The 17,996-nt window shown below is 47.8% G+C and overlaps 1 protein-coding gene and 1 long non-coding RNA gene across 6 annotated transcripts in view; both read right to left on the reverse strand.

Moving 5' to 3' along the window:
- LOC149125348 (uncharacterized) overlaps nucleotides 1-11,551 on the reverse strand; it is a 38,652-nt gene extending 27,101 nt beyond the window's left edge. Inside the window, exon 1 of the long non-coding RNA XR_016237003.1 lies at nucleotides 11,302-11,551. This is a non-coding gene — a long non-coding RNA (uncharacterized LOC149125348). The remainder of the gene's footprint in view (nucleotides 1-11,301) is intronic.
- The window catches only part of DPP6 (dipeptidyl peptidase like 6), a 1,254,484-nt gene that overhangs the window by 339,779 nt on the left and 896,709 nt on the right, over nucleotides 1-17,996 (reverse strand). The window lies entirely within an intron of this gene.

Consider the following 17,996-nt stretch of genomic DNA (forward strand, 5'->3'; position numbering starts at 1 on the left):
GAGAGATAAGGACCAGTCCTTGCTCTTTAGGAGCGCACAGCTCAGTGTTGAAGGAGTTGGCACAGGGAGTGATATATTGAGTTTGACAACTGGAGAAGTGTTCGTTCCTAAAGAAGTTAAACTTCTGAACTGAAGGGATCACCGGTTGGACAAGGTTAAGAAGGGGTTGTAGAGTGAACCAAGTCATCTGGGACTCATTTAGCTACAATTAAGGGAAAATCCTATGGGCAGCAGCTTAGACAAATGGGGTTCATTTTTCTAGCATAACACTCCAGTGGCCGAGAGCATCAGATTGATGGCGCTGTCCAGGGACCTGTATCTTGCTCTAACATTTTCCCCCGGTTACTTTGGCCCTTGTATGTACACCCAGAAGCTCAACATCACAGCTGTGCATAGCCCCAAAGCTCAATACCACAAAGGCACCCACATACAGAGGGAGGGGTGGAGTCTTTTGCCCCTTTTTCAAGAGAGCCAGAGCTTTCTTGAAGGTCCTCCAGCAAACTCCCCCCTTATGTGTAGGCAACCAAAACCATGGCATGTGTACCCTGGAAATATACTTGAGAACAAGACAGTGTTCAGCAGGGGGTAGGAAAGACAATGTGAACGGAGGCTGGCAAACAGGAAGTGATCCCCAAGAATGTCTTCCATCCCAAGGAACAAAGTCCCACGTGGCCTTTTACATCGTCACTTTGCTCTTCCCTCTATCCAGGAACCCTTAACTCTCTAAGATGGCAGCATCAAGGCTCAGTCCCCTAGGCTTCAGCCCCATCACACCCTACATTCCTGCTAAACTCAACTCCAGCTTCTCCTCACACACTGTCTGCTCCCAGAGAAGCTGTGGCTCCTTCCTAACCTCCCCTCCCTGTGTGCTGCCCCCTTCTATTCTTGCACTTGTGGAGTCCTCTTTTCACCTGCCTCCCACTCTGGTGACCACAGCCATCACCATGCACCAAGTCTCTGGCTCCCTGCCTGCAGCTTCCTAGCTTCCTGCTGGCCCCACTCCACAGACCTTCTCCTTTGGAGCTACCACTCCCAGGTCCTATGCACAATGCAGCAGCTCCTCTCTCCTGCCTTCCCTGCTCCTCTGTGGTCACTCTTCTGTGTCTCAGACTTCCTGAGTACATGGATGCCACTGCTGTACACAGAGGCTGTGATTAATAAAGGCCTTGCAGAGTTTTAGAGTTAGCAGCCCAGTGTAACTACACCTTCCACAATTCAATCTAGCATGGCATACTTCATCCAAACAGATTTTTATTTTTTATTTTTACTTTTTTTACAGGCAGAGTGGACAGTGAGACAGAGACAGAAAGGTCTTCCTTTTCCGTTGGTTCACCTGCAATGGCCACTGTGGCTGGTGCGCTGCGGCCAGCGCACCACGCTGATCTGACGCCAGGAGCCAGGTGTTTCTCCTGGTCTCCCATGTGGGTGCAGGGACCCAAGCACTTGGGCCATCCTCCACTGCCTTCCTGGGCCACAGCAGAGAGCTGGACAGGAAGAGGAGCAACCAAGACAGAATCCGGCACCCCAACTGGGACTAGAACCCGGTGTGCCAGCGCCTCAGGCGGAGGATTAACCTAGTGAGCCAGAGGCGCCAACCCAACAGAAATTTTTTTAAGATTTTTTTTTTGAAAGGCAGAGTTTGATAGAGAAAGAGACAGACAGAGACAGATCTTTCATCTGCTGGTTCATACCCTAAATGATTGCAATGGCCAGGGCTAGGGCAGGCTGGAGTCAGGAGCTTCTTCTGGGTCTCTCATGTGGGTGGCAGGGACCCAAGGACTTGGGCCATCATTTGCTACTTTCCCAGGCACATTAGCAGGGAGTTGGATCAGAAGTGGAGCAGATAGAACTTGAACTGTTGTCCATATGGGATGCTGGCACTGCAAGCAGCAACTTAACACTGTGCCACAGTGCCAGCCCCATTGAAAAAATTTTTACAGTGAAAATGCTCTACATGCCAAAATATTGAAGGTAATTATCATGCTAAAGAAGGTTTTCTTTGGGGCATCACTGTGGCACAGCAGATTATGCCGCTGTCTGCAGTGCCGGCATCCCATACAGGTGCCAATTTGAGTACTGGCTGCTCCACTTCTGAGCCAGCTCCCCAAGTCCTTGAGCCTCTGCACTCACATGGGAGATCTGGATGAAGCTCCTGGCCCCTGGCTTTGGCCTGGCCCAGCCCTGGTCACTGTGGCTTTCTGGGGATTGAACCAGCAGATAGAAGATCAATATCTATCTCTCCCTCTGCAATTCTTTCAAATAAATAAATCTTCTAAAAATATTTTCTTCATATTTGGACATAAAAATATTCTCTACTCTCAAGCTAGTCTTGAAAGGTGATATATGGTTTCATGTCATTTATATGACATATTAAAAGAGGCCAGCCGGCGCCGTGGCTCACTAGGCTAATCCTCCGCCTTGCGGTGCTGGCACACCGGGTTCTAGTCCCGGTCGGGGCACCGGATTCTGTCCGGGCTGCCCCTCTTCCAGGCCAGCTCTCTGCTGTGGCCAGGGAGTGCAGTGGAGGATGGCCCAAGTGCTTGGGCCCTGCACCCCATGGGAGACCAGGAGAAGCACCTGGCTCCTGCCATCGGATCAGCGCAGTGCGCTGGCTGCAGCGTGCCGGCCGCGACGGTCATTGGAGGGTGAACCAACGACAAAGGAAGACCTTTCTCTCTGTCTCTCTCTCTCACTGTCCACTCTGCCTGTCCAAAAAAAAAAAAAGAGGCCAAAATACCATGATTACGGTCGCTTGGGGCTGGGCTAGGGGAAGGACTTGATCACAAAGTGGCAGCACAAGGGGGTTTTCTGGGGTGATGGCACAAGTAACCAAGAAGATCTTCAAACTCACTGAATAGCATGCAAAAGAGCTTTAAACATTAAAATAAACAAAGTAAAATAAGATGGGCAGGTGATCTGGTGTAGTGGGTGAAGTTGCTCTTTTGGACACATGTATCTCATGTTGGAATGCCTAGGACCAAGTCTTGCCCCCATTCCCAATTCCAGCTTCCCGCTATTGGGTAGCCTGGGAGGAAGCACATGATGGCCCAAATACTTGGGTTCCGGCCACCCACAGTGGAGACACAGATGGAGTTCCTGGCTTCCAGCTTTAGCCTAACTGGAATAGGCATTTGGAGAATGAATCAGCAGATGGAAGATCATGATCTGTCTCTATGTATCTGTTACGCTTCTCCTCAAATAAAAATAAAATTTACAGAAGATAAAAGAGGGGTCAGCTTTGTGGCACAGCAGATAAGGTGGGCTCCTGCAACACCCACATCCATATGGTTGCCAGTTTCTGCCCCAGCTGTTTCATTTCTAATCCAGCTCCTTGCTAACCACCTAGGAAAACCAGCAGAAGATGGCTCAAGTGCTTGGGTTCCTGCCACCCATGTGGAAGACTTGTGAGAAGCTCTTGGCTCCTGGCTTTGCCTTGGCCATTGGGGCCATCTAGGGAATGAACCAGTGGATGGAAAACCTCTCTCTGTAGCTCTTTAAAAATCAGTAAATCAATCTTTGTTAAAAAAAAAAAAACAATCAATCTTGTATCATGTGGTATAAAAAATAAAAGCAGCAAATGTTTATTTTTGACAGGCAGAGTGGACAGTGAGAGAGAGAGAGACAGAAAGGTGAACTTCCTTTACCGTTGGTTCACCCTCCAATGGCCACTGCGGCCGGCGTACCGTGCTGATCTGAAGCTGGGAGCCAAGTGCTTCTCCTGGTCTCCCATGCGGATGCAGGGCCCAAGTACTTGGGCCATCCTCCACTGCACTCCCAGGCCACAGCAGAGAGCTGGCCTGGAAGTGGGGCAACTGGGACAGAATCCGGCGCCCCGACCGGGACTAGAACCCAGTGTGCCAGCGCCGCAAGGCGGAAGATTAGCCTATTGAGCCGCGGCGCCAGCCATAAACATTTGCTTCTAAAAATTATGCTTCTAAATTGAAGTCATAGAAGAATTTGAAGCTAAGTTGATGGATCCCATGATAGTCCAAGATAGGCAGAATTTCTACATGCATTCTGTGATGAGTAATATGGAGATCAGTGGCAAAGCATTCTTGAATATCTGTAATGTTAAAGACCTTCACATGAAGGGCTTTAAGATGTATTTCATCACAACAGAGCTCCTATATGTACAGCTTAACAAAAATACATTGAAGAAATCAAAATTCTGGAAGGTAAACTTGTGCAATGCAATGACAGGCTTCCTGAACACTGTGGGTAAACACTGCTTACACAAATGCTCACAGCTCAGGAGTGGCCATGGCAACCACATGGAGGGGGCAAGGCAGGTTGTGCCTTGTAACTGAAAGGACAGGTCTGGAGGGCCTATGACTGGTCAGCCTGTGTGTGAGACCACCTGCAGGGCTCTTAAAGTCCATTGAATCAAATCCTCATTAGCAAAAACTGACACTGTCAAGAATCTCTGTGGGCCCTGCAGTAGTACACAGAGGGGGCCACTAGCTCACCCTTGCAAACCAAGGAAGGATTTCCTATTAAACTAGGAGAACAAGCGTGAATTTTGAGGTGAATGGAGGCAGCAGAGAGCTCCTGGCAGAGGTACAGCAAGACACAAGCTGGAGTTGAGAGGGTGCTCTGTGTTCTGTGGAGCCAAGGCAGGGGTGGATGTTAGCGTGCACAGGTGTTCAGTCACCAAGGACCCTTCCTGAAGAGAGCTCTGGGAATGGTAGCAGAAAGATGAGCGGGGAAATCAGGAATGTTTGTGGAATGTCTATTGCAATTGGCATCTGGACCAGCTATCAATCCTCAAGGTAACACGGAGAACAGATTGGTGCTGTGTTGGGGTCAGGGGACATCTGAGGCAAGTGGTGAATGTGGTTCTTTGGAGAAAACAAAGGCGAGCTGCACCAGATAGTGCAATGAAGGAGCAGAAGGGACATTGCCGAAAGTCAGGAGAATGGGGATGATGCCCGGGGCTCAGAGATGCTGCTGCTTTTGCTGATGTGATGGGATTGCAGACGAAGAGTACAGACAACTCGGGTCCAAATGATGCATTGTTTGCACATAGTGTGTTTGAGGTCCCTCCGGGCTTTCAGGAGAAGGCTCGGCACATGGATCTGGAGGCTTGGTGAGAGATCTTAGACCAGAGATATGATTTGCAAGTCATGACTGACTAGATGACTGTCTCAAAAGTAAGTTTCAAACGAATCAAGTCTAGATCTCCTTACAGTGCATTAGGGTTTGAGCTGGGGGCTAAGGTTCAGCATTTCTAACAGGCTCCCTGGAGAAATATCCACTCTCACTCAGTGGTTCTCAATCAGTATCCATGGTTTGTGCAATAATCACAGTGGTAGATAAAGTTGCCTGGGCTGGGGGAGGTGGGGTGTGGCTTGAGAAGATATCCCTGAACATGACAATAAGGGAAAACCAGTCACATCTGATCTCAGGACAAACTCCAAACTGCAGAGCCAAGTGGGAGCAGCCACAGGACCACCAGGGCTGTGGAACCAAGGATGCCATGCAGGATAGAAAGACAGGGAGCCTCAACTTCTTCCAAAAGGCCAAGCCACAGAAGGCACAAGGGGGAGAACAGCACAAATTTGGGGGGTGGGGTGGGAAGACTGCTGGGAGTTCTGCCACAGAGTTAGTGGTGGTACAGATGAGGGTGGGCCCAGGAGCAGCAAGGCATGGGGTTAGGAGCAGGTGCCTCACCAAGAGGAAGACCTTGACTCACAGCACCCAAGAAGGCCTGCAGTCTCCTACAGCCCCTGTGCCCCAGGCTGTACAATGGGAATAACAGAGGTACCTTCCCTTTGCTCTACTGCTGGGGTGACCAGCACTCTGCACTGCTTTGCATTATATGGGAGATGGGACTCACAGAAGAATGAATGGGGTGGGAACAGGGTGGAGGGGTGAGTTCAGGCTCTTCTACTTGTATTGATTTCACTGGGAAGGGAAGGATAACAGGGGGAGGTGGGTTTGGGTCAAAGAGAAGGCTGTTTTGTCTTTGCTTTGTTTCAACATGGAAGAGACCCGAGTCACCACCAATGCTCACGGCATGGCAGCAGGGTTGGAGGAGCTGACCTTACAGGGGCCAGGAAACCTTGGAATCCAGGCTACAAATGAGAGGCTTGGGATGGAAGAGGAGAGGTCAGCATGGAAGCATGGGTGGGTGAGGGGCATCCCTCTTTCTCTGTCCACTCAGCTCCCTCCTCACCAGCTCGGCTGCCCAGAGAGAACCAGGCCTTCCATTCTGTTCCAGAAACCTAGATAAATGGGGTCCATCACAGGAAGCTTATAAACTCTTATTTCTGGGCCCATCTGCCCTTTGTTTTCAGAAATGTTGGGAGCAAGTCATCACAGCCGACTTGATAATCCTCACAAATGCCTTCTTGGCTGCCTTCCCCCATTCCCAGGGTCTCGCTAGGCATCAGGACAGCTGGTGCTGCGAAGCTTTGGGTTCTCATCACAGGTGACTTATGGTGGGGTTTTAACCAGCAATGAGGGTAACCTTGGTAAGTGCCCAGGTTCAAATGTTTCTAAAAATGCATTTGTTGACAGTTATATGACAGAATAGGCAGTTGTCATTAAGTAAAGCAAGGCATCATGGGCACCTGGGGTCCACCCTCCAGTAACCCTAGAGGCAGCTCTGCAGCAGTACTGGGGTCCAGGGCTGAATCCCAACACAAGGAGGGTTGTGGTAGTCTGCAAGGAGACCTGGGACATTCTGGGAATACAAGAGATTCTAAAATGAGATGTGGGCTGTGAACAGGCACACACAAGTCACTCCCCTCCCCAACTCCAGTAGCAGTTATCCTGCTGGTCTCGGTCTAGTTGTTCCCTGTAAGCTCCCAGGGCCCCGCTGTTGTTTCTCGCTGTTATATTATACATGTGGGTGCTAGGGAAAGATGCCTATTTCAAAGGGCTTGAAAGACTCAAAACTCTTTGTTACAAATAAAAGTTGGAGCTAATGAACTCCCATCCCCCCATGTCAGATCTTGTAAAAGGGTTTGAGAATCCACAAGGCACCCTAACCACCCCAGTCATCTCCTGCCTCTTTTGAAGCCTGGCTGTGTTTTTAATCTACCTCTTTCTGAAGCTGCTGCAGTGCCCAGAGCACTCCTGGGCTGAGGTTCTGATGCACCTGAGAGAGAAGCAGGCAGGACTGAGCGTGAGCAGGTCAGGCTCCCTCGAGGGGCTGTGCTGCTTGTCCCATCTTGGCCCTTTCTCCTTTCCCTCTTTCATCCCCTTGTTGTCGGTGAATCTTCTATTCAGTTTGATCTCAGACTCTTCCCCATCATACCACCCTGAATGCCACAATCAAAACAGAAATGGCCCAGGATGTCTTTGGCTTGTGTTTCCTATCTCCTATTTTTATTCAGGACTGTTTATCACATTCTCTGTAGAACACCTGCTCTTGCCCTAAGATGTCAGTGGTCACAGGTTTCCTGCGTCCTGCCTCTCCTCTGTCCAACATGGCCATACTTGAAAATACCCCCTGGGAGCAGGCATTCAGCCTAGTAGTTAAGATGGGCACATCTCATATCAGAATACACAGCTCTGACTCATCTCCAGCGTCCTGCTCATGCACACCCCGGGAGGCAGTGATGACGGCTCAAGTACCTGGGTCCTTGCCACCCGTATGGGAGACCTGGATTGAATTCCTAACTCCTGGCTTCAGCCTGCCCAGCTCTGGTCATTGTGGGCATTTGAGGAGTGAACCAGTGAATGGGAGCTTTCTTTCCTTCTCAAAAAAATACCTTCAAGAATTTAGTGTAGCCCAAGTAGAAGAAAGAATTTGGGATTAGACAGCACAAAGGCCATGTGCAGCTGAGGTCATGCCAGGAAAATGGCTGTTTATGTACATAGTAGAAAGGTGTCTACTGGCAGAAGGGACCATTTTCTAGGTTTTTAAATAGTTTTTTCCTATTTTGCCTTCTTTCTTTGATTTCTTTTGATACATAAGCATTTCCAACTCTTAAAATATTCTCCATACTGTTCCCTACTCCGGCATCTTCCCATGGCCACCTCTGTGGTTTTTTTCTCCAGTGTTCTCAGGAAGGTCCTTTCCCTTCCCCTCTCCATCAATAAACCCAACCCTCCCCTCTTCCCAGGCTTTCTTCTCCAGCTCAAGGCCCCTGCAAACAAGGAGAACACACACAGGTTTTCTAACCCATGCAATTCAGCCCGTATTGACCGTTTCTAACTCTGATGCAATCTGCCCAACAAGTAGGCACACCTAACACTCCACTGGCTGCTCATGGAGACTTGGTCCCCTGACTCATTCCCACAGACTCCACAGAGAAATGTGAAGGGGGAACAAGACAAGGTTGCAAGGTAGCATCATGGTTGGAGGTGGCTTACAGCTCTGCAGGCCACACAGCTTCCATGGAGTCACTAACAAGCAAACAATCAACAGGTTTTCCCCATTCATCAAAGATGAGGTTATACCACAGGAAAGCACAGGTTGCCCAGGTAGGAAAGAACACAGAAGGAGGGTTGTGGTAGTCTTTCCTTACAAAAGGAGAAATGTGTCAATGATAAAAGCTAGGAATGTAATATATATTAAGCACAATGAATAAGCTGCTTTAATTAGTGTGTGTGTGAGGGAGGGGGAGGGGAGTGGGAGGAGAGGCGGAGCGGGAGGAGAGGCGGAGCGGGAGGAGAGGCGGAGCGGGAGGAGAGGGGGACATTGGACAGAGACTTAACCATTATCTACTCAATCCTACCTCCTCCTAGACAGAGCAGACTTGGTTTTCCAAGGGGAACCAAGGGCCCTGCCAGTTGGAAAACTTAGTTTCTGACCATGGGGCTCATTCCAGGGAGAGTGGTCTCTCTGTCAATGATTTTGTGAAGGGATACACAAGGACTTTCATCTACTTTTTGCCTCAAGTAATCCCAGAGTCATGCTGACAATCTGCATCAGCATCACATCTCTGCCTCTCCTCTCCATCCAGTGCACGAGGAAGACATGTGTGGTTTAAAAACTGTTCTCACGTGCCTGACCTTTTCTGGCTTGCACTCCAAGATGCTCTTTTCCCTCAGGGGTCGGACAGATGACATTTAAATACCCGGTGATGTGCCGGCACCTGCTGGCTTGTCTCCTCCTTCCCCATCTGCCCCTTCTCTCTTCCCTTTGGTGCTGGGACTCACTCAGCGTCCACTGCAAGCTCCCTCGGAAGCATCAGCGGGAGTGAGGCCCTGACAGTCGAGTCGTGGCAATGTGAAGGAGCAGTTTTGCCAACAGCAGCCTGTGACCTAGCTTCTAAGAACCTCTGTAGACTCTGACCTGGCCTAGATCAACTGATCAGGGCAGGATCAAACAAGTAAAACTGACTGATGTGATATTATGTAGATTAAAATTTTGGATGATTTCATCCATTCTTATTTTGAAGGAGTCATGTCACTGGAGCTAGATACCTTCCAAATCTGTTCCCGAATTTCAGTACCTTCATATTTCTTCATTCCAATGTAAAGAAAATAAATGATTTCACTTCTTGTAGTAACTGAATGTCTATGGTTGTTATTATGGTGGCCCCCCAATAATCCAGATTTGCAGAGCTCCGAATCCACAGGGGAGGTGGAGAGCCAGATTGGGGAATGATTCTGAAGCATGATTTAAGCCCACTCCGCATGAGAGAATGCATACTTTTTCAGTTTCTCAGTCATGCAACAGATTGCAATCCTGTTCAAAGAAGAACTGCAGAGGCCTCCTGGGAACAACTCCCTTTGCACCAGCACAGGCACACACCAGAGGCACATCCTGCAAACACAGCCAGTCGGGTTTGCATTCTATTGGCACTGTCCAGGCGAGGCAAATCATCGAGAGCCCCGAGGCGGCACCCAATTTAGGACTCACTCAAGCAACTCATCCCTTGCGCTCATTAATTTCTACAGATTCAAAAACTGTGGACATGGACTTGGTCCAGAGTTACCACCACAGCAGACGCCTCAGGAAACCCTGCCAAGCCTTCCTGGTTCCCCTGCCTTACCAAAGGGAGCCTGCCAGGGCAGGGCTGGGCGCTTGTGCTCTTGCTTTTAGGCATTAACACTCTCAACACAGCAAGGAAATACAAAGACAACTAGCAAATGAAAACCTACTGTTGGCCAAAACCAGTCAATTCCAAGGCACTTGCCTTATCACACACAGAGTCCATGCACAGAGCTTGCACATAATATAGTCTACTCCATGAAGACCACAGGAGGGAAGTGGGGGCACTGTGAGCTTCTGAAAATTACCTTCCACAAAGCCTCTCTGCTATCATAAATAATAATGCTAGTTGCCCAAGAGAACACACAACAGCATGCCCCGACCTGTTTCTAGAAATGGGTTTTGTTTCATTTTACCACCGTGCCCAAATGGCGATATGTTGTGATATTGTGCAAACACTGGAGACCGTATCTTCATTTAACACTTTGTAAAGTCATTTTCTTAACAGGAGAGGGAGCTGAAACTCACAAATGGAACTGGCCTTAACCCACAGCCATGATGAATCCTTATAGTTTTGAGTTGTTCCCGCCACAACTTAGGACGTTCCCTGGCAAAAAGTCTCTCTCGGCCCTAATGGTGGTTTGGAAGGCCTCGGCAGCTTGGGCCGCATTAATCAGCTTTGAATCTCTGCATATAATTGCTGCTAATGAGCTCGCCCACAATCATGGACTGCTAAATCGGAACCAAAGAACACATCTTTCAAGAAGAATTTGAGTCATTTTTGCCCTCACCATATTACAATGAGGGCCATTCATAACAAAAGCAATTAAGTGTTCTCTGTGTAATATCGCCCCATGTCACACACAGCAAACCCACTTTTCTCATTTCCATTTCTTCATTTCTTTTAGTATCAATTACACAAACTTCACTGGTTAATTTAGATTACTCAGAGCCCCTCCACAAGTGGGTGGTCTTTAAAAATTATTTCTATTATTACATTACCACTGCAGGACTGCAGGGGGTGCTAAGGCAGCTGCCACTCTCCAAGCTGTCTTTATAGACACTCAATAGCCCATCTGCTTGGATGACCCGTTCCGTGACCTGTCTCTCCTGTCACCAACACCTGTTGTTTGATTAGCAGCCGCTTGTACGTCTTCAGCCCATCCTGGAATACTGTCCCTTCTAGTGCTTGCTTGCATGGAAGCCTGGCTCCCAGCAGGCTATAAGGACCCCTTGCCAATGGAGGCTCTTCCTTTTCAGGCTCCCCCTCCCGCGTTCCATGCTGGAAGATGGAATAAGGGCCCCTGCTGCGTCTCCGACTGCAAGCCCCAGAGCTTCGGAGCTCGGGTCCTCTCTCTCCTACAGCAACATGGAGACTTCTCCAAGCCATGCCCACCAGCCCCCCAGCATACCTCCTTCCAGGCTTGTCAGCTCCTTGATCCGCCTCCTTTGTCTTCTCATTTCGTCCTGCTAATCTCATCCCTACCAGAAACTGGTCATACTTTCTGATAACCACACTATCTCTCTACTACGATCTCAGACGTCTGACCCAGCTCAAGACCAGCAATCCACAGCCTCCTCTCCTCGATTTTATACCTGGAGCCACTCCTGGCTGCACCGCCCCCATGACCAGGTGAGTTTCCATGGTGATGATCACTCCTTTGAAAACACCCTTAACTCTCTATATCACTCACCTGCCAATCCCAGTCCCACGTGGGCTCAATGCTCCTGGGGAGAAGCACGCAGCTGGGCAAAGCTCGAGGAGCCTGGCAGTGCTCCAGCACTGACATGGATGCTTGCTTTCCTGTTGTGTGAGGCTGCTCTCCCTGTCCTCTCTTTTCAGACCACACTCCATCGTCCTTACCTACTCCTCCATCATCACCCTCAACAAATGGCCTCATCTCAACATTTTTTGGGAGAAACAAACAAACAAAAAATGTTATGGAAGGGAACTCATGGGTCCTTCCACAACTAAGCCCAGGAACAAACCCAGTCATTTTCTCCTTCTTTCTCACCACAATGAGGAAATGTCTTTCCTCGCAGCCTGGACATTGTGGATGAAAGTGCAGCAAGTGCAAAGGCCCTGAGGCTGGGGAGGGAGTCAGCTAGCGAGGAGCTGAGGATTGCCGGCACCTGTGCTAGGGCCCCATGTGCACCACCAGAACCTACCCCCTTCCATGCAGAGAGCAGCTGCCTCTGTTTCCCCACTGAGCTACTGGGCGTTGGCTAACACATACCGAATACAGCTGCTGGCTGTGTCCCTGTGATGACCACTATAATAAAATTGCCATGGCCAGCGCTCCCACGCCCATCAAGAACCTGGCACGAAGACACTTTTGAGATCTCCAAAGCAATGCAAGGAAATTGGGAGTACTCAAGAACCAGCCCAGACACTGGTCTCTTTGAATCAATTCAGCCCCACCCCAGACACAACCCCTATACCTCCAGATCATATAAAAGCATGGCCCTAACACTGTTTTTTTTTTTTTAATTTTATTTTTTTGACAGGCAGAGTGGACAGTGAGAGAGAGAGACAGAGAGAAAGGTCTTCCTTTTTCCGTTGGTTTATTCCCCAATGGCCGCTGCGGCGCACCGCGCTGATCTGATGGCAGGAGCCAGGTGTTTCTCCTGATCTCCTTTGCGGGTGCAGGGCCCAAGCACTTGGGCCATCCTCAACTGCACTCCCGGGCCATAGCAGAGAGCTGGAATGGAAGAGGAGCAACCAGGACAGAATCCGGCGCCTCCACTGGGACTAGAACCCAGTGTGCCGGCGCTGCTAGGCGGAGGATTAGCCTATTGAGCTGTGGCACTGGCCTGTTTGTTTTTTTAAAGATTTATTTATTTATTTGAAAGAGTTACACACTGAGAGAAGAGGCAGAGAGAGAGAGAGAGAGAGGTCTTCCATCCACTGGTTTGCTCCCCAGTTGGCTGCAATGGCCCAAGCTGAGCTGATCTGAAGCCAAGGGTCAGGAGCCCCTTCCCGGGCTCCACTTGGGTCCAAGGGTCCAAGGATTTGGGGCATCTTCTACTGTTTCCCAGGGCATAGCAGTGAGCTGGATCAGAAGAGAAGCAGCTGGGACATGACCCAGCGCCCATTTGTGATGCTGGCACTGCAGGCGGCGGCTTTACCTTGCTTTTCTGCTCTCCTTGATCTATGTCTCATTCCTGAATTCCTCTGGTGTCCACACAAAAACCTGGTGCAAGCCTAGCCAGGAGCCACTCCTCCAACAGTATGGAGCCAAGCTCCTCATTCAGGCCTCCTAATGATTGAGCACTCGGTCATTTTGTTGAAGGAGTGGGAAGCAGAGCGTGATGAGACCTGGTTTGCATGAGTCTAAGATCACTTTGGCCATGCTGTGGAGATGAGTCTGCCCAGAGCAGAAGCAGAGAGACCAATTAGGGGGTGACTTGCACAAGTGCCTGGGTTGGGAGTGGTGGTGGGTGAGGTGTTTCCTGGCACTCTGCAAATCGCAGACACAACCCCCTGCCACCACTTAGCACAACCCCTCCAACTGTGGGGCCGACCTGCCTGCACAGCCTTATTAAAACCCTTCTCCTGCCTATGGACAAGTCCCAGAGGCCTCTTTGGGTAGCACTGCAAGGTACAAATCAATATTTCAAGTACCCTGTAGAAACTACATTCGGAAGTGCTCCTTTTTAAATTGCTGGATCCATGGAATCTCTCTGGTAAGTAAAATCCACTACTTCTGCACTCCAGTCACAGCAACACACACTCACAATGGCCTTAACCATGCTTGCCTTCTATTGAGAGAAGAACCATTGTTTGGGCTACATTTTTTTCTATACCCACTTTTGCGCTTTTTCATTTCAGTTTGTGCTTTTAAATTTAGTTCCCTGACCTGAATAGACATATATATAAACAACAAAGCAAGAAAAAAATCTGCGTTTTGAACCAGCTTTGTATTGAAATAGCACAACAACAAAGAATATATCAACCTCATCCCCAACCACACACACACACAAATACCCGTAATTTCATAAGCAAAAAAAACCAAACAATCACAGTCAGTGAACTTCCAGGACAGGAAAAATGGCCCCCTCCACTCAGGCTGTTGATCGGGTCCCTGACACCGCCACAAGTTCCCAACGTCAGCCTTGGCTTAACACTGCCTTTTATGCTGGCTTAGGCTTTCAATAGTTTCCCAAGGACTTGGGCATATTTGATTTTTACAATGGTGTGAAGCCATGTGCATAGTGTGAGCTGTGTGGAAACACACATTTCTAAAGTCTAATGATGGTTTTCAGTAATCTGAGAGTTTGAGTCAATTTTGGTGTCAGCCTTAATATATATGGAAATGTACAAGGATGCCTCCAGCTTGAACCACTAGGATCAGACCATTGCTGGAAACTGGCTTGTAAAAGACTCTGTAAACAATGCAGAAAGAAATGAACCAGCAGCACAAGAATCAAGAAACACATTCCTTTAGACTCCTGGGCAAAGATTCCATGAGTGTATCTAATGAAGAAAGGATAGAAGTAAGCCAGAGAGCCACCTTTCAGCAGGAGTTATATTCATTGCAATACAGAAACTCATACTTTTAGAATTGTGTAAACTGACTTTTTTTTTTTTTTTTGACAGGCAGAGTGGACAGTGAGAGAGAGCGAGACAGAGAGAAAGGTCTTCCTTTGATGTTGGTTCAACCCGCAATGGCCGCTCCTGCCGGCACACTGTGGCCGGCGCGCTGCACTGATCCGATGCCAGGAGCTAGGTGCTTCCTCCTGGTCTCCCATGCGGGTGCAGGGCCCAAGCACTTGGGCCATCCTCCACTGCACTCCCGGGCCACAGCAGAGAGCTGGCCTGGAAGAGGGGCAACCGGGACAGAATCCGGCGCCTCCACTGGGACTAGAACCCAGTGTGCCGGCACCGCAGGTGGAGGATTAGCCTAGTGAGCCATGGCACCAGCAGTAAATTGACTTGTAATTCAGAGTTGTAATTCAGTGCCTAAATATGGGCTTAGTACTTTGAGCTATCCTTTATATGATGTTTATGAAGTCTCAAGTTATTTTAAAAAATTAAATCTTGTAAATAAATGGTTAACTCCAATGGACAGGTGCACTGAAGATTCTGGAATTCAGTGGGGTTCACCTCACCATACCTGGTTGGTCAGGCCTATCCATGTTTGGGTGTTGTGTAAGCTTTACGTAAGTTATAAATTTCACAGTCCCTTAAATGATACAATAGGTTGTATTAACTCACATAAGGCCAGGGAAGGAATAGAAATTTATCAGTGTGAGAACTGCTTCAGATTCCTGCAATGAAAAGCCCCCCAACCTTTCTCAGGATAGAGTAGGCTAAGGCCGCAGGGGGAAAAGCACGCAGCTGAGAGCTGTTGTCCACTGTGCCTCCCTCTGAGACAGAAGCTGCCAGAGCCAAGGGATCATTCAATTTCCTGTCTTGTTCCCAGCATCTGCCCTCTGACTGGAAAAAAAAAAAAAAAAAAAAAAAAAAAAAAAAAAAGATGAGAAAAGGTCTGTGACTTGGTTAAAACCAGCATAGGAAACATTTTAAGTGCTGGAGACACAAGAAAAATGCCACTTCCTGTCTCTGCACTGGGACAAATGCCTAAGGCCGCACACGCCTCACAATTCAATTTCCAGAGATTCTTTGTCATGGGCTGCAGGCAGGGCTTTCTGGAGATGGCTGGGAGACAAGGAACTTGATAACAAGGACGCCTCGGTGTGATTCTGAATGTCAGCTCTAGGGACCACAGCTGGCTGTCCATGGAATGACAAAGTACTTGATTGGCTTCCCCAATGAGTCAGTAAAATCATCCTTAACTGCTGAGACATAATCCTTAGAAGAAAAATGGACATATTGGATACTTCCTCTTTGTAGTTCACATTAAAAAAAAAAAAACTTTAAGAAATGTACCAGTAAACCAAAAGAAATATATTCATATTTATAATGGCTCCTCATTGAACACTAAGTTTATAGTTAAATTTAAGAGTCTGGAAGTAGTTAGCAGCTCCCAAAAGTAAGATTTTGACTTGAGTTTCTAAGAGAATTGTAGGAGTGCTCGATTTCTATGGATTCATTCCACTGAGCTTGAATATATAATAAAAGTAACAGGGATGGGCAGTTAGCCTAGTGGTTACTGCGCCTGTGTCCCACATCAGAGTGACTAAGTTCCAGTCCCAGGTCTGGCTGCTGATTCCCACGTCTCTCCAATGCAGACCCTAGAAGGCAATGGGTGACTACTCAAATAATTGGGTTCCTGCCACCCATGCGGCAGACCTGGATTGAATTTCCATCTCTTGTCTCTGGCCCCAACCCAGCTCCAGTCACTGTGGGCATTTGGGAGTACACTATCACATGGGAAATCTTTCTTTCTGTCTCTTTGCCTCTCAAATAAATAAAACTTGAAAAAGTAATAGCAGTACAGAGAATTCTTACATTACTCATTTAATTTGCACAAACCCAGGCAGTTATGTTTTTGTCCACATTGGCTTCCACAATGCTCTCGAGTCACTAGGGAACACCTTGTTATCTCCATTGCTCTGACAGCAACAGTGAAGCTGCTTGGCCCACCTCCGGTCCTCTACCTACTTGCAGAGGAGCATCAAGAACTTGGTTTCCCTGATGCCCAGCCCAGACTCTCTTTCAAGACAAGATTAACATCATAAGATTACCATCATAAGATTAATTCATTTCAAAGAGGGAGAGATTTTATATATCCTGGTTCATTTCCCCAATGAATACAACAGCCAGGTCTGAGCCAGGCTGAAGCCAGGAGCCAGGAACGCCACCATGGTCTCTCATATGGGTGTCAGGCCCAAGCTCTTGGGCCATCCTCCACTGCCTTTCCCAGTGCATGAGCAGAGAACTGGATCAGAAGCAGAGCAGCTGGGGCAGAATGGGCAGTAAGGGATTCAGGCATTCCAAACAGTGACTTAACTCCCTGTGCCACAGTGGCTGGTTCGGTCATTAAATTTTTGGGTAATTTGTTACGTAGTAAAAAATAACTAAAATCAGCACATACATCAGCATATTTTGCTAATTAAATGACTGTGGGGCCGGTGCTGTGGCATAGCGGGTAAAGCCACCATCTGCAGCGCCGGCATCCCATATGGGTGCCAGTTCAAGACCCAGCTGCTCCACTTCTGATCCAGCTCTCTGCTGGGAAAGCAGTAGAAAATGGCCCAAGTCCTTGGGCCCCTGCATCCACATGGGAGACCCGGAAGAAGCTCCTGGCTCCTGGCTTCAGATTGGCGCAGCTCGGGCCGTTGCGGCCAATTGGGGAGTGAACCAGAAGTTGGAAGACCTCTCCCTCTCTCTGCATCTCCTTTCTCTGTGTAACTCTGACTTTCATATAAAATAAATAAATCTTTAAAAAAAAAAAAGACTATGTTACTGACTGGTATTTTATTTAGACCACATCTTGGACAAAATTTTCTTTTGACCGAAATGATGTTCCATTGACCATAAGGATTATCATTCCAATTAACTCCCTTCAACATTGTGATGAAACTACATAAATCGTAAGTGGCTTTCTCAGAAAAGATACTGTAAGGAAGAATATTTTGCAGATATAATTCCTCTCTCTTCTTTGAAACTCACACAATATGTTAATATTCTTAAATATTCTAAGATATTGCATTTAAAAATTTTCTTCCTCTTCCTGAATGCGCTTTGTGAACTTTCCATATTTGTCAAACATGCATCAGTATGAAGGAACATTATGCTCTAATTAAATAAGTTTGTTTTATGGCATTTTTCTCCTTTCAGTAGAGGTGGTACAGTTAGCATAATTTTCAAATTAAACATAATAACATAGTATTCCCCCAGCATCTACATTGGTTTCAAGAGAACTGTTCAGAAACTGTACATTGTGAAATGATGCAAAGTTCTACATAAAGTAAACAAAATAAAACTCATTTGGCAAGCATTGGCTCATTTGGGGGGGGATAATCTTTTGAAAAGAAACAAGATGAAGTAAACAAGCACACTTTGGAAACTATAAAGACGGCACCCCATAAATAAAAATATGATTTTAAACTATTTTCCACATTTCACACACACCATGTATGGACCTGTAGGTGTCTTCATCTTAGAAAAAATGTAAAACTGTTCTTTGGTTTACTCTTT

The sequence above is a fragment of the Oryctolagus cuniculus genome, chromosome 7 (assembly GCF_051225735.1).
Source record: "Oryctolagus cuniculus isolate XC-2025 breed Fujian yellow rabbit chromosome 7, ASM5122573v1, whole genome shotgun sequence".
In the NCBI taxonomy this organism is placed as follows: Eukaryota; Metazoa; Chordata; class Mammalia; order Lagomorpha; family Leporidae; genus Oryctolagus; species Oryctolagus cuniculus.